The sequence below is a fragment of the Boleophthalmus pectinirostris genome, unplaced genomic scaffold, assembly GCF_026225935.1.
Source record: "Boleophthalmus pectinirostris isolate CB_2022bp ecotype Guang Dong unplaced genomic scaffold, ASM2622593v1 HiC_scaffold_16, whole genome shotgun sequence".
Classification (NCBI taxonomy): Eukaryota; Metazoa; Chordata; class Actinopteri; order Gobiiformes; family Gobiidae; genus Boleophthalmus; species Boleophthalmus pectinirostris.
Window position 1 is genome coordinate 25,591,780 of NW_026571095.1, and position 16,125 is coordinate 25,607,904.

A 16,125-nucleotide genomic window follows, 5' to 3' on the forward strand; every position below is an offset into this window, starting at 1 on the left:
TCTGATTTCTGATATTTTTGATCTACAAAACACGCAAGTCAAATCATTTTGCAACTGGTTTCTATGCAACAACTCAAAAAGAAAACCAAAAGAGTTTGAGTGAACCTAATTGAGCTGTTTCAAAGCTGCCAGAGTGTCGACTGGAGCCATCATCTTGTATCCGTAAAGCATGTCTGTTGTGGTTTCCCAATAGCAGCGCTGTCACTGTCACCGCACTCTGTTTATATGAGTTGCATCAGCCGCACTGTCTCCTCTGTCGGCACACATCCCCGTACGCTGAGCTCTGATTGGGTCCAACATCAGCTCCAGTTTGAAGACGCTCAACTTTAAATCACCCAAACTTTTCCTTAGCAACAACCAACAGAATCTACGCAACGAAGAGACTGTTTAGACCTGTCCAAAGGCGTTCAGTTTTCAGAGTGATGGGAGCAGCTGTGGACCAGGAGTGTGCCAAGTTTTTCATCTATAACAGCCTTTCTCAAATAGTGGAGCATTGCAAAGCTTTTTTTTTTTTTTTTTTTGCTGTACTAGAATAAAGTGTAATTGCACATCCACTACAGTAGTTGGCAGTGACGCTCTCATTGTCAGAGTGTGCGCAGAGACTATTAGTGCTATAGTGTTGGGTTTGGTACTGAGCAAACCATGGATCTATTAAAATAACTGGGTAGGGTGTTGCTGCTTGTAGCTGTCTGCCTTTTGATGTAGTGGTCACTCACTGGTACTACAGCGGAGAAAATCCCCTGGCCTGAGACAAGATTTTTCTCGTAGAGCGCAATGTAATCACAAACTACTGACAGGGTGCTTACAACTTTCAAAAATATCCGATTTTGTGGCGATTTTTACCTATTTTTAGATCATACATTTTTTCTCAGCTCAAAATCCTTCAATTGTCTGAAAAAACAGTTTATAATCGTTCGCTCCGGCTCCGCTCTAGGTCCTCTTGCTCTGACTGGTCAAAGCGATCACGTGATACACGTGCCCACAGGAAAAAAAAAGCACTACTGCGCATGTTCAATCGACCCACAGCAGAAGAAGCTAGCTGGGCTAAAGGCGAATCTGGAGTTTTGCACCGTTGAGCTCGGCCTATTGACTTGAAAGGGCGACCATTTTGAAACCCCAGAGCTTGGAGCAAATGCACACACAACACTGATATGAAGTGCAGAGAACAAACAGTATGTAAAGTGTAGCGCTTGGTTTCACTTTGACTACAGTGGGAAATGAGGTAAGACCACCGTGAGGTAAGACCACCGTGTCTAAAAATGTCGTGAGCGGACAGCATAAAGCCAAATATATTACAGCATCGCTTAAAGACATTACACCCCAATCACTGATAAGACGCTTGAGTTTTTTCAGTGAAAACGTACCGAATATTTCCAACGATCATCCCTCTTTGTGAATGCTGCTTCAGTAAACCAGCGAGCTCTGTTAGCGTCATATAAGTTGACATACCAAAAAGCAGAGAAGCTGAGGAGTGGACTGCCTCATGATGCAGGTGAGCACAGCGTAGGCGACTGAAGGCGAGGCGATTTGTCCACGTTTGGTAGTGGTTCTGCGAAGTGAGGGGGCGTGAAATGTTTTCTTCTTCCTAGGTGGGGCATGATAACCAGGCTGGCGCCACCTAGTGCCTCTGCTCAATTTCATTTCTTTCCAGCGACTAGGTCAGGAATCAGAACACACCACAGAAGTATGAGTTCGGGCACCAGCCAATCAGCGAAGCCAGCCGTACATTCTGTGTTGGCAACGATTCCTGAGATCGAGGAGAGAATGTTTGGTGAATTTTATCAAGGGGAAAGATGTTATTGTCCTTCTTCCTACGGGATTTGGGAAAAGCTTTATATACCAGTTAGCCCCTTAGAGGCGCATTACATACGTCACGACCAAATAGCAGCGATTGGTTAAATAAAAATAGTACCCGCCTACTGTCAAGTGAATGCAAATTCTAACACTGCAAGGTCAGACAGTTTCCACAAAGTGAAACCGGCTGATGACTCAGGCTAGGGGCGTGACAGAAAACAATTGAGAAGCACTGATCTGTAGGCTCTATTCATGCTTAAGGGAAGACATCTGGAAACATGCAGATGTGGATGACGACTTCTGTTACCAAGTTACGACACTGGGCATGTGATGTGTGAAAACCTTGGATTCAGCAGCAATGGTCTTCACAACCTGCCAAGGCTTTCCATGGGGGATGTGACTCTGGTCGCTTCACAAAAAGAAAGAACACAATGAGTGCGTATACATGCACATCAGTATCCCAGTTATTAGCCATATCCCGGTTATGTCAGTATTCGGGTTACTGCGTATACATGCGCACTGAGAAACCGGGATACTCATATCTGTGTATACATGATCAAATGGAATATCCCGTTTCTTGACATAATCTTACAAATGCGCAAGCGCAAAATTAACTTAAATCAATTTCATAAACCAGGAAAAATACAAACCGTGAGCTCCTTTAGCATAAGAAGCTAAGGAGCTACGAGATGTCCCACAATCCACTGTGCACATCAAACCCAACAGATTCTTCATTAAAATCTTCTGCATAAATAAACTCAACTTTACAACATATAAACCATAAACACTATAGACACATCAGCACGTTTGATCAGATAATTCAGCTGTGATCACATTTGTTTACGTTTTACAGAAACGAAACTTAAGACCGCATCGCTAATTAGCATAAACTGTTAGCGGTGATAAAAACAACTCGCTCCTTGTGCCGCTGATGCGATCAGATTCTTTTGGACTAAATGACACGACTCAGTGGATTATGTGTGTTATTTCTGTGACAGAAGAGGCGCTAATGGTGGTAAGTGTGTTCCATGCGTGTGTTGTATAGGAGATAGTTCATGTTTTAGCTTTTCAGCGTCACACGAGTGCAGATTGTACGTGTGCAGGTTTAGCGCAGCTCTTAATTTTACAGTCATTTCACTCTTTTGGTCACTTTATTTATGTTGGTCAATTTATTTATATCGCTACTGTTGTGGTGAAAAGACTGGAAAGTATCTTTTGGATGCATGCGCACTCAACTTTATGTTGCAGTAACCGGGATACTGTGTATACATGCCACAAGTAACCCGGTTACTATCGGAATAAACCAGCTACAGTAACCTGGTTTCTAATAACTGGGATACTGCCATAACCAGGATACTGAAACCGGGGTACTGCGTTTACATGCACCATGAAGAAACCGGGATACTCAAAAAACCCGATCATAACCGGGTTATTGATGTGCATGTATACGCACTCAATGACATCTAGATGAAGAAAACTGGGACATGTTCTCAGTTTTCCCAGATTTTGTCAGAGTCGCCAACAGAGCCCAAAAGAAGTCGTCATCCGCATGTTTCCATGTTTTGTGACTTAAGCGTGAATAGATTCCACTGAAACTCAGACAAAGTAGTGTCTTATTTTGACTTGGGACGTGCATTGGGCTTTCCTGTTTTTGACTCAGGACCTCATTTGGACAAAGTACAAAGACCTGAAACTTACTAGTAAAGTAACGATTTGGTCCCACCTCTAAATCCCAAGAGAGAATTCAAATGTGTTTACATAGCACAGGTCAGACTGAGCCACCAGGTCTTTATTCAGACTCAGAACCTCAAAAGAGCATAATACAATGTTGGATAATACGTTCATAAAGTTTTTTCTTACTTCTTACGAGTAAAAAGCACTTCATTCAGTATTTTGGTCCAATTCACCAAGAAGCCTTTTGCCTGCTGTATCTGACCTCCGGCAGTCGTGTGGAGCTATACCTGGTGTAGACCGTCAAAACAAGTTTTTAAAAAGAAAGAAGCTACATCTTCTCTTTGTCTGAAATGAAAAGACGTTCTACAGAGTCTGGGACTGAATGTACAAAAAAAACATCTTCCATTAAAGGCCAGAAGTGTAAAACTCCCATAAAGATACATATAAACCAGTGTCTGTCATGTTCACAGTGTGTTTGGGTGTGTTTTTTTCTGAATGTTGGTGACCATTTGATGTGTGTTTGGTATGTTTTTTGTGTATGTTGGTGAATGTTTCGTGTATGTTTGGTGTACATTTGCTGTGTGTTTGGTGTATATTTGGAGTGTGTCTCGTGTGTGTTTGATGTGTTTCGTGTATGTTTGGCATATGTTTTGTGTGTGTTTGGTGTGTCTTTGAGTATGTTTGGTATGTGTTTGGTGTGCATTTGGTGTACGTTTGGTGTGTGTTTGGTGTATATTTGGGTGTGTTTTTTTGTGTATGTTTAGTGTGTGATTGGTGTATATTTGGTGTATGTTTGGCATGTGTTTCGTGTGTGTTTGGCGTATATTTGGTGTGTGTTTCGTGTGTGTTTGCGTATATTTGGTGTGTGTTTCGTGTGTGTTTGCGTATATTTGGTGTGTGTTTCGTGTGTGTTTGTCGTATATTTGGTGTGTGTTTCGTGCGTGTTTGCCGTATATTTGGTGTGTGTTTCGTGTGTGTTTGGCGTATGATTGCCGTATATCTTATATTGTGTTGTGTTTGTTTGGTATGTAAAAACTGCCATTTGTGTACCGGTGCTTCATCTAATTGTGTCACCATTTTGTAAATTGTAAAGGTTAGTGACATTGTGTGTGTCAAAAATGACCCGGCAGAGAATAGTGCTGTTTTATGCATACTTACAAGCTGTAGGCTGCTCTGTGATCAAATATGGTCAGTGTGTCACACACACACACACACACACCACACACACACACACACACGCACACACACACACACACACACACACACACACACACACGCACACACACACACACACGCACACACACACACACACACGCACACACGCACACACACACCACACACACACACACACACAAAAAGGTCGTCTTCACCACGTGAACTCTTCTCTTTTTGCAGCACATTGATACATTTTGAATCTAAAAAAACATTGTCATATATAAACAGGGTTTTAGTGATATTTCAGTGTATCTTTGCAGCATGTCAACATGAGCAGGTCACTGTTTTGAGGCGCTGGATCAGATCTTTGGTCATGACAGTGATTGAAGACAGAGAGGAAAGTGAAGCTGAGGAAGATGTATCTGAGGATGAGGATGAGGGCACAGACTGAATAAAAGAAGTGACTAAGTGAGTGTGACGTCACCCACAGCGTGGCGCCGCTCAAATGAAATACAGGAGCGAATTAGAGCCAGGTTATATGTTATGAATAGGATTTTTTGGACGGACAAAACAGCCAAAAAAAATAAAAAATCAGGATCATTGTCGCAGGTTACTACGTATATTTTAAGACCAAAATGACGAGGTTCACAGCAGCAGGTACAGAGAGAAGGACGACAAGATCCTAACATAAGTCAATTGGAGCCAGAGTCAGAAGGAGCCGGAGAACTTTCTATTTGGAACGCGGTGACTACAGCGTTAGTTATGTCCATTCATATATACGTCTGTGGATGAGGATGAGGTTCAGTATGACCCTGAACAAGAGCACACATTGGTGAGGAGAACGCAGTGTCACAAAGTGAAGAGACGTCTTCAAGTCAAGAAAAAGTGACAGTTCATGGTCACCAAGCCTTTGACACCCAATATAATTATACTTATATAAATTAGATTTATATTATATGTATTATATATAAAATTATTATGATTATAGTATAATTATATAATATAATTACAAATTTTATCACTATAGGAAATATAATTAGTGAATTTAAGCAGTTTTTGTTCAAAAACGAGTGGTATATTTAAGATAAAAGGTCTGTGCAGCCAAAAAAAAAAAAAAATGTTTTGGACATGCTAAGTAGTTATGAGGGGAAAAACAATATTGGATGATATCTGTGTGTATTTTCAGGCTGAGTTAATCACGGGTCAAATTTGACCCGTAACACTAAAGACGCGTGTAGCTTTCTAACACAATGTGTTTGTGTGTGTTTGGCGTATATTGTGTGTGTGTGTGTGTGTTTCGTGTGTGTTTGGCGTCTGATTGCCGTATATTTGGTGTGTGTTTCGTGTGTGTTTGATGTATATTTGGTGTGTGTTTCGTGTGTGTTTGGCGTATATTTGGTGTGTGTTTCGTGTGTGTTTGGCGTCTGATTGCCGTATATTTGGTGTGTGTTTCGTGTGTGTTTGGATGTATATTTGGTGTGTGTTTCGTGTGTGTTTGGCGTATATTTGGTGTGTGTTTCCTGTGTGTTTGGCGTATATTTGGTGTGGGTTTTGTGTGTGGTGTATATTTGGTGTGTGTTTGGTGTGTGTTTGGTGTGTGTTTGATGTATGTTTAGCATATGTTTGGTGTGTTTTGTGTACGTTTGGTGTGAGCTTGCTGTATATTTGGTATGTTTTGTGTATATTTGATGTACGTTTGGTGTGTTTTGTGTATGCTTGCTGTATGCTTGGTGTGTGTTTGGTGTATGTGTGCTGTACTTTTGGTGTGTTTGGTGTATATTTGGTGTGTGCTTGGTGTGTATTTGCTTTGTGTTTAGTGTATGTTTGGTTTGTGTTTGATGTGCATTTGGTGTATCTTTGGAGTATGTTTGGTGTGTGTTTGGTGTATTTTTGGCATTGACAATCACCTGTTCCACATAATGTTACACGATACAGCATCATCTATCTCCATGGAGACAAACAAGCACACCAAGTTACACTCAGATCTGTGGAGATGCAAGCACAAAACAAGAATATCCGTAGAAACAAGCAGGTGAGATCATATCCCTCTGACCGTACTGTTATCTTGGTATAAACTGCAACTGTTTGGAGATAAGCCGGTGGTTATGGTGCCCCGAAAGGTCAAAAAGAACAAAACCCAATAGCCAAAATCAAATCAGAAACTTTGTGGGGCTTACAATACAGTTATAATACCAGGATTTAAACCTTAAAGCAAGAAAACACAAGATCTAACCTTATTTATTTGTTGCACTGAAATCTGCCAATGTCTGCCATGAAGAGACCCAGACAAAAATAACCCGGACAGAAAAATACAATACAAAATACTTGTTTAAAGCTACAACTGTGCGATTTCTCCCAGTTTGAAAACCAGCGCTGGCAGCCTCCTGTATTGACCGCTGTCTCTATTGTAGCTGGATAATTGGAGGTACTGTTGATATTTTCTGAAAACTACAACAAACACTGCAATTATCGCTTACAACTTCTCTGCTCTAGTCTATTGATTCCCCTCACTTAATAAATACACTCTTTGTTAGAATTACAAAGTGAATGCTCGAGAAAAGGGCTTTTCTGTCACGAGCCACAGCCTGTTTACACTGGTGGAAGTGCAAAGGCGTCATTGTGATCCAGAAGACACACTTCTTCAGTAAAGATGTGAGTCTGGTGTCTGCTGAGTCTCAGATGGGCGTGACTGACTCTTGGATTAGTCAGTCAGGGACATGCGTGGTCTGTATTAAAATAAAGGTGACACGTTAGTCCAATGAGGTTCATTTGGTCTTCCGATAATTTTTTTCAGACCAAGAGTTTGTTTTCATACCTGACAGTTTCGACTGCTCACTAGCGTTTTTCCTCAGAGCGGCCACGTGATGTTCCTGTGACTGGTGGTGTCGTAGTACTCAAGACCGGTCTTGGTCTCGAGACCGGCCTCAAGACCGCTTTTCTGTGGTTGTTGGCCTTGACTCAGACTCGACCACATTTGAACTCGGTCTTGTCTCGGACTCGAGGTCTGACACCCATGGAGTGCAATCATATGTCATTATGGCCGGAGCTGTCGGCATTAAACTTCTGTGGGTAAAGTTTGCCCATAAATTTGCACAAATTCATCTGTATTTGCCACAACGTGCTTTTGGCAAATGTGCAGATGCTGGTCAATATCACTGCAAAACCAGTAAGAGAATGTAGGAACTTGAAAAACGGGTTTAAAAATCTTACCCACTTTCTTCACTTTCTTCAGTTTTCTGTAAAGTGCCAGTGGAAGTTCTTTTAAAGAAGAAATACAAACTTTGTATTTTTTTATTGCACCTTTAATTCTCAAGTTCATCTCACAGAAACGACTATGATCATTGACAGACATGTTCACTCTCTGCTTTGTTTGCTGTTGTGCCGGCAATTACTTGGACACCACTGAGCGTTCTGGTGCATTACATACATCATGACCAAATAGCAGCGATTGGTTAAATTAAAAAAGAACCCTAACCCTAAAGACGAAAACTCAGACTTTTGTTACATCCGGTTGAGAGAAAAGAACAGACACTCCCCTGTCCACAAAAAACAAAAATGAAGCACTTATGTTGTGCAAGATTTTCACAAATAAAATAGTAATACTGACAGCTGAAGTACGTCTGTTGGTGTTGCCGTGTTGGTTTTGGTTCATTTGGGCGCTTTGTTTTGGCTTTCACACGAACCTCAAAGCTGCAATGTGATTGGTTTGTCTATCAGAGGCTGGGCCCTTAAAAATATCTCGAGAATCCATTTTGTTGTGCATGGTTAAATACATAGGCCTAAAGCAAGACAAAAAGAGTGTGAAAAAGGAAGGGAAAACGGTCACATGAGGACTGAAAAGCACCGGACTGATGTCCCTCTGTTTAAAAAGTACAGAGCGATGATTGTGGCTTCACCAGGGTGTAATCGGACAGGCCTTTTCTGTTATAAGACATAAGCAAGTGAGAGTGATGGAAGTGCAAAGCAGCGGGGCGTCTGTTGTTTCAGAGGGATCAGGAGCAGTGTCTTTCTCAATGCCACTGGTGACTGTGAGAGAACTCTTTGTAGCCTGGTGCCAGAGAAGTGTCAGTCCTTGTGCCTTGACTCGAGCTTTAGTTCAAAGTGTGAGTTTGGGAAAGGCTCCAGCTGCCGCCCCCCTGAGCTTAGCTTTAGCTTTAGCTCCGACCTGCTCCTTTTGCAAACAGATGAGGCCCCCTGACACACGAGAGTCGCTGCTGGAACACATACATCTCCAACAAAACACATTTATGATTACAATTGTTATTACTTCTGCACAGAGTTGAGATGTTTTCGCTCCTGTTCTATCTCTATGTTTAAATAACGCCTACTTTAACTCTAATATAACAGCAAATATAATGTTGTTATATTAGATTTTGAGTATTTGAATAAAGGTTAGAATTAGCACTAGAGTCACAAAGAAGAAGTCCCCTCTTTACCCGGTGTGGTATAGGATTTTGACCCCCCCATAGAATATTGACCCCTCCTATGAAAATCAATATTTTATTAATAAAGAACTTGAATTCTATAGAAAACATTTGAATATTAATACTATATCTGTAAATTAAAACATATTAAAAGTGTTTTTTGAAGAACTCAGATGCATTTTTTAATGTCGATTATAACTTTTGAATGTTAAAAATTACTTAGTTGGTCAATCATATTTTACTGAAAATGAGATAAGTAGTTATTAATTAGTTAGGTCATCAAAGTGATGTATAATGATTTGGAATCTTGTTAAAATAGACAGACACACACAATAGACCATTGCCTATATTGACATTATGATTAAGGATTATCAGAACATAACAAATTAAAAACCATAACAATGTAAAATACAATATAAAAAGTGACAAAATTGCTATGTATTTGCAATTTTTACAATACGTTACATTTAAACAAAATACCAAGTTGTTATCCATCAAAACATTCCTTAAAATACCTTAAAAGATACTTAATATGTAGCAAAATATAATAAAAGTAAATTACATGAGAAATAATAATGAGATAAGTAACTACTAAAGAAAAAAGTAAGGGGAGTCTAAATCCTATAGGGGGGTCACTTTACTATAGCGGTATGTTGACCCCAGGATCAATATACTATGGGGGTTAAAATACTATCTCACACCGGGACAGCCCCAATTTTCAGTCCCCTGTCCAAGCAGACTGATCCAAAACCAGTGATTTGTCCCAGTTTTATACAAGAAAGGTCCCTATTTTTTACCAATATGAGAGGCATAAATTGTGATTTGTTTAGGTAAAATACAGAAAAGCTGCTTAAAAATGACCAAAACACAAAGAAAATGTGACTATAGTGACTCACATTAGTACAGAGTACGTTAAAATTATCCTTAATTTCACACTCATTTCACAATTTTATTATTGCCAAACAACTCAAACCAGAGATGTCCCAATTTTTATTTTGAAAATCTGGTCACCCCATGCATGTTGTCAGTGACGTCCACCCTCACTGCCTGATCTGTCATTATTTATAGACTTTAGTGTGACTCTGGATTAATCCAATAGGAACAGAACAGGAATTAGTGTATGTAATGTCACCAAAGTGTAGATTTTAGGTTTAACTCTACAGGTAGGATGCAGTGAATGGTCAAACACACTCCGTTATACACACAAATAAACACAACTTACTAATAAAAATAAAAAGTGCAAATATGTGAAGGAAGTGCAAAAATACCACAGCACAAGAGAAGTGATCGAGCAGAAGTGAGGGACCCTGGCCCTGGCCAACGATGTCTAAAAGCACAAACAAATATTAATAGCCCTCATCTACAGAAACAAACTCAGGATGAAAAGTACAGTCGAAAAAAGAAAACTTATTTTACCTGATGAAAAAGGTAGAACGGGCTGAGTCAAAAAGGTGCCCTTCCTTGCAGACACATCGGATGTTCAATTACGGCGTCTAAAAACATAAAAAAGGAACGCAATTAAACGGCAGCATAAAACCGTCAATAAATAAAAAGGACACCCACCGGGCCTACAGCATAATGGGGGGAACCAGGGTACACAGCGACCTGTCACTCTGTCAATCGGTCACAATAAGAAGCTATAGTGTGCTTGTGTTTGCTATAGTTCAATTTGAGGTACTCCTGGAGCATTATGGACATTTTTAATCTCAATATTGATCTAAAACGACTTCCGTATAAGAAAATTGCAGTGCCCAGTGGGAGCTGACGTCACTGTAAACATCATCCCAACAAAGGCTACATTCAGACTGCAGGGTTTAACGCTCAATTTGGATTTTTTTGTGAAATCCGATGTTTTTTGCGAGGTCGTTCACATTTCCAATTATACGGGACTTGTACGTGATCTCCAGTGTGAACTTTAAATGGCCCAGAAGTGTCCCACATGCGCACTAGAAGAAAACAACGACGTCAACCGCAGCAAGCGTGCGCTGTGTTTACGGAAGTTGTCCAAACATGGACGCGAGCATTGAGCACCTGGAGATTTTAAAGTTCCTCTCGTACCGGAGCCAGAACATATACAGCTTACTTGTTTTAAGGAGGAGATTGAGAAGGACGAGGTTTTTGGCCGTGACGTTTTGTGCTTCAGTGGCAGCGACGTCCGTTGAAAGGAACGTGTGGATGTGGAGATGTAGCCAAGAGTGGTGAGTGGCGATGTGCTTCGCTTCAGTGACATGGAGTTCATTAACAGTTTTCACCTACTTCAGTGCAGAATAGTGAAGTTTGTGGCTTGTTGATAACGTGTAGGTCGGATGAATGCCCTTTGACTGTTCAGACTGAAGTCGCATGTCAAAATATTGGATATGTATCAGTTTCAGGACTCCTAAAACCGATACATATCTGATGTTTTGACATGCGACTTCAGTCTGAACGGCCAGGTCACATTCATCCCACCTACACGTCAGGCTCAGAGTCTCGTCACTGGAGGGAAAGCGGGTTAGAGAGTTCATTCATATTTGGAGGGGGATCGCTGTATTCAGGCCAAATTGGAGAACCCGAGCAGTTTTTGAAATGATTGCCAAAGAACTGGCCGAGCGTGGCTACAGGCGGTCCTGGCTCCAATGTCAACGAAAAATAAAGAGCCTCTGAGCCAAATACAAGGAGGATACAGACTCAAACAAACAAAGTGGCCGTGGACGTGTAACCTCTCCATTTTACGAAGAACTGGACTGTATTTTGTGAGACGAGCTCAGCGTTTAGGCGACCTCCGTAAACATTGAGTACACTCGTGACGTCGTTGTGTCCTCCAGTGCGCCTGTGGGACACTTTTGGGGCGTTTAAGGTTCACACTGCAGATCACATACAAGTCGCATTTAAATGGAAATGTGAACGACCTCGCGAAATAATGAGAACTGAACGTTAAGCCCTGCAGTCTGAACGTAGCCTTAGTGACACTACTGAATCCTTCACAAACTGGAGAAGGAAGGAAGAAAGTATACAGGAGTGGGCGTGAAGGACGTCTCGAATACAAGAGAATAAAGATTACTCAAACATGCATGAATCACTCTGAATACAACTTTGAGAGAGTAAATGAGAAGAGAACAAACTATAGCATGATTAAAAGCTGTAAAAAGTAGACACTGTATAATAGATACTAGTGTGTACCAGTCAGGAGCAAATAAAAGTGGCCGGATTGCGATGAAAAGGTGCACGCGTTGCTATTCACAGAATAAAGATTAGAAACTATATTGATACAAAGCACTATCTCACTTTGCTCCTACTAAAACCTGCCTTGATACAGATCTTAAGTTCCTCTTCTAACTCCTAACACCAGCATAATCACACCGCATCAGCTCTTCTAAGTAATCTATAGCACCAAAGTTAACCTCTCTCCTATAGGACCCAACCCTGACACTTCAATGGAGGCCGCTGTCTCACTCACTTTCTATCAGCGGTCGAAAGCTAACAACTAAAGAGCAAAGTGTCCATTTTGTAAGGATGGAGCGAAGCTGGAGGGGCATACCAAAGCACGGCGCCTTCTATGGGATGGGTGGAGCACTGATCGCAGGGTTTAAGCTGAAGGTGACTCTACCATCACAGCCAATCACAGCGTTTCAACAAGCTGCTCTCGGGGGAGCGGGGCTAAATGACAGTGCCCCAGTGCACAGACTGTTGATAAGGTGCTCAGGGTGAACGGACAATAGAAGTGAGGGAAATAATGAAAATAAAAGAGATTTGGGATGATTTGCAAATGTGAAAGAGAAACGTTATTTGTCCCGCCTTTCACCATGGGGAAAGGGCACGTACAAGAACAGCAGGGGAATAACAAAACATCATAACGAAAATATTCTGCGTATAAGGATACAAAAGAGTAGGAACACACCGGTCCAGCTTTTACAGCTCTGATACCGGTTTTGTTACTATAGTTTATGTATGTGCCGATATCAGTCAATATTAGTGAAAAGACTGAAAGCAGAATTTATATTTCCTTTAAAGAAAAATAAGATAAGACAAAACTGATCCAAATGTGTTATGCATCTGTTATTTATCTCTCAAGTAACTACAGAGCAACTTTGTGTAAATAAGTGTCAAACATTATGAGACTTTCTGGACCAGAAAATTATACAAAAAACTTTTACATTAATGTATAAGTCCAAACACCATCTATCTCCTATTTACAACTCCATCCTCAAACCGAAATCAAAACAAACAGAACAACGGGTAGCCAGGTCAGACCCAGAGGTGTGAAAGCTCCATTATGGCCCTGAATGATTCTGTTAATACACATTCAATAGGCCTAGCTAACAAACAGAAACTGTAAACAAGTAGATGTTTTAGTTTCAGAGTAGTTTCAGTGTAGTTAGCTCCTCCCTTCAGGCAGATATAAGGAAGTGTCCACCAGCGTCTCACCAGAACTGAAGAAGCAGCTTGGATGAGCTGTGAAAAGCTTTTGTCCAGTTGACAAATTGAATTTCTCCTTTTGCCACGTTTATGTCCAAACAAATATTGGCTGAATCGATATTTGAAAACCAAAATCCGATCCAGCAAATTTTTCAGTATTAGCACAAAGGTCTGATACCAATATAGATATAGCCCTAGGAAAAATGTTAAAAAAAAAAAAAAAAAAAAAAAAAAGGAATTAGCAATATATTTAAAAAAAAAAAAAAAAAAAAAACAGTGTTGGAGATGGTCGGAGGGGTCATTTGTGCAGATTGGCAGCCTGGCTTTTGTCAGTCTGTCTTAGGGCATTTGGCAGCAACAGTAGGTTACATACCTGGCAAGTCCAGAATTATATTTCTCTGTCCAATGAGGTTCATTTGGTCTTTTGATATTTTATGTTATTAGGTTATTTTTTCCGATCAAGGGTTTGTTTTTCCTACCTGACAGATTCGACTGCTCACAAGCGGTCTTCCTCAGAGTGATCACGTGAGCAGTCGAAACTGTCAAGTATGAAAAACAAACTCTTGGTCTGAAACAAGAACCTAATAACATAAGATATCTCTGTGTATTTTTATACAGAGATTGATATCAGACTGGTCCCCATGCCCTCTGTTCCATCTCAAGCCCGACCAAACATGATCGTGCAATTAGATTTGTTTATTTCAGTGACACATGTGAAACGAAAGAGCTCATTGGTCACATATCATTTACAAACAAAAATCAAAAATATCTCACCTCAGATTAACAGAATTTTTGAGCCCCTTGTGATACTTTTTTCCATATTTGTTTTTAATATGTGTAGTAGGTTAGTAGGTTAGGTGTGGAGTGAATGAATAATGCACTGTAAATACCTGTGGGTGTCTTCAAATGTGCAATATAAATACAAAAACATTAAAAATATTACTTAAGCTCTTCTACATTTGACCCTTTGTCGTGTCTTTCTCCAAATTTTAATGCTAATCCAATTCCATCTCTCTGCATGAACATCATAATAATAAAAACTTTCTCCAGGACAATCAAATATACCAAGTGTCCGCCATCACTCAAAAGAACTCATTTTGGAGTTGTTAATGAAGAGTCCATGTGCTAAGTTGCGATGCTAATCATGCTCGGAGATATGAGCAGATATTTCAGTGCGGCTAATGGGGCTATTAGCGCTATAGTGGGTCTAACCTTATCACGCACAGAGCACCAATCTGACAATCCAATCTAACACAGTCCTTTAATACACCACTCTATTAACTGCAGACAATCTTCACAGTCTTTTTCTCACGGGCTAAAGTGACACTACGGCATGTCGTATTATTAAATGCAGCGTTAAAGTGTCAAAAGAAGAGCAATGTGTAACCTTCCACCTTCTTCTCTCCATAGATGCTGTTCCTGTGAGTGGAATTATAGGCCATATACACGACACACAATAAAAGGTCCTGTATTACACAAAGTGAATTCTTGTGAGCTTTATGTAATGTTACCTCATCAAAAACAAACCTGGAGTTGTGGTTTTTTTTTTATCCACACATGTTTGAATAATCCTGTTTTATTAGTGTAATCCAGGGGTGGGCAATAATTTTTTCCAGGGGGCCACATGAGAAGGAAAATATTGTGGAGGGCAGAGCCAAAATGCTTAACTCAATTCTGCATAAAATTACATGAATTGTATTTCTTTATAAAAAAAGAGTAAATCGCATTGTTTTGACAAGCTGTTGGTAAAACAGGTAAGAGTGTATGTTATGACTAAGCAAAGAAAAACTGTCTTACAAAAATTGTCATTTAAAAAAAAAAATAAATAAATAAAAGCAATGCAGCTTTAGTCCATGCATGAATTAAATTATAAAACATGTTTGTTTTATAATTTCAGTTGAGCTTAAACAGGCCGATCAGAGTCAACCAAAGGACCATATTTGACCCCAGAGCTGGACAATGCCAAATTCTGGTCTGACCCTAATCCATGCTATTTTTATTCACAAGTACAGAGGTCATCAAACTAAGGCCCGCGGGCCGACTCCGGCCCCCAGCCCCTCTGTCCCCCACCACTTGAACTGGTCCTATGAGGCAATCCTCAAAAGTTGTCAAGGCCTTTTTTTTTTTTTTTTTTTTAGATATTTTTCAATTTAAAAAATTATATTAAAATGAAGTATTTATATTTATATTTAAATTATTATATGACGTATATACATTTGCCACCAAATTTTCTTCACCTGACAAACTCGAGATCAAACAGTGACAGTCAACACACATGCAGAGTTTTGCAGTGCAGCTAAGGACAGAAAAATGTTTAAGTACGAAAAGTCGACAGAGAGTGCCGAGTTTTCAAAGAACAGTGGGCGACCGATTATTTTTCTGTTCAGTGTAAGGACCGTGCAATTTGTCTGATATGTAATGAAAATGTGGCAGTTTTCAAAGAATATAATCTGCATCATCAGATGGCCCCTCATCACAGTCAGGAGTAATTATGTGGCCCCCAGAGAAAAAAGTCTGGTGACCCCTGCACTAGTAGGACTAGTAAAATCATCCAAATGATACTAGTGAAAGTGCATGGAGTTTAAAAACACAGTGGAGCACTTCTTGTATCAACACATGACATCACAAGGTGGAAAAGAGTGTGTTCCATTTAAGTAAAGAACTCTTAAATATGCAGAATTTG